Source organism: Arachis hypogaea, chromosome 9 (assembly GCF_003086295.3).
Source record: "Arachis hypogaea cultivar Tifrunner chromosome 9, arahy.Tifrunner.gnm2.J5K5, whole genome shotgun sequence".
Lineage (NCBI taxonomy): Eukaryota > Viridiplantae > Streptophyta > Magnoliopsida > Fabales > Fabaceae > Arachis > Arachis hypogaea.
In genome coordinates, this window is record NC_092044.1 from 32,312,584 (window position 1) to 32,314,101 (window position 1,518).

Here is a 1,518-nt window from a genome sequence, read left to right on the forward strand (position 1 = left end):
CAACAACAATAATACAAGAAGGATGCTTAGTGATTATACTACACCTACTTCCAAGTTTGATGGAAGAAGCATCTCAATCCCTGCCATTGGAGCAAACAACTTTGAGCTGAAACCTCAACTAGTTGCTCTAATGCAACAAAACTGCAAGTTTCATGGACTTCCATCAGAAGATCCCTATCAGTTTTTAACTGAGTTCTTGCAGATCTGTGATACTGTAAAGACGAATGGAGTAGATCCTAAAGTCTACAAGCTCATGCTTTTCCCTTTTGCTATAAGAGACAGAGCTAAAACATGGTTGGATTCACAACCTAAGGATAGCCTGGACTCCTGGGATAAGCTGGTCACGGCCTTCCTGGCTAAATTCTTTCCTCCTCAAAACCTGAGCAAGCTTAGATTGGATGTTCAGACCTTCAAACAAAAAGAAGGTGAATCCCTCTATGAAGCTTGGGAAAGATACAAGCAATTGACCAAAAGGTGTCCTTCTGACATGCTTTCAGAATGGACCATTCTGGATATATTCTATTATGGTCTGTCTGAGTTCTCCAAGATGTCATTGAACCATTCTGTAGGTGGATCCCTTCACCTAAAGAAAACGCCTGCAGAAGCTCAAGAGCTTATTGACATGGTTGCAAATAACCAGTTCATGTACACTTCTGAGAGGAATTCCGTGAATAATGGGACGCCTCAGAGGAAGGGAGTTCTTGAGATTGATGCTCTGAATGCCATATTGGCTCAGAACAAAATGTTGACTCAGCAAGTCAACATGATTTCTCAAAGTTTGAATGGATGGCAAAATGCATCCAACAATACTAAAGAGGCATCTTCTGAAGAAGAAGCTTATGATCCTGAAAACCCTACAATAGCAGAGGTAAATTACATGGGTGAACCTTATGGAAACACCTATAATTCATCATGGAGAAATCACCCCAATTTCTCGTGGAAGGATCAACAAAAGCCTCAACAAGACTTTAATAATGGTGGAAGAAACAGGCTTAGCAATAGCAAGCCCTTTCCATCATCTTCTCAGCAACAGACAGAGAATTCTGAGCAAAATACCTCTAACTTAGCTAATTTAGTCTCTGATATGTCTAAGGCCACTTTAAGTTTCATGAATGAAACAAGGTCCTCCATAAGAAATTTGGAGGCACAAGTGGGCCAGCTGAGTAAGAAAGTCACTGAAACTCCTCCTAGTACTCTCCCAAGTAATACTGAAGAGAATCTAAAAAGAGAGTGTAAGGTCATTGACATACTCAACACGGCCGAATGCAAGGAGGAAGAGGAGGACATGAATCCCAATGAGGAAGACCTCATGGGACGTCTCTCAAGCAAGAAGGAGTTCCCTATTGAGGACCCAAAGGAATCTGAGGCTTATATAGAGACCATAGAGATTCCATTAAACCTTCTTCTACCGTTCATGAGCTCTGAAGACTATTCTTCCTCTGAAGAGGATGAAGATGTAATTAGAGAGCAAGTTGCTCAATATCTAGGAGCTATCATGAAGCTGAATGCCAAATTGTT

General features: G+C 41.1%; 1 non-coding gene across 1 annotated transcript; it reads right to left on the bottom strand.

Moving 5' to 3' along the window:
* Positions 1–385: 385 nt before the first annotated feature.
* On the bottom strand, positions 386–493 carry LOC112714211 (small nucleolar RNA R71). The gene has a single exon (XR_003159165.1). It is a non-coding gene; the product is annotated as a small nucleolar RNA R71 (small nucleolar RNA).
* Between the last annotated feature and the right edge of the window lie 1,025 nt (positions 494–1,518).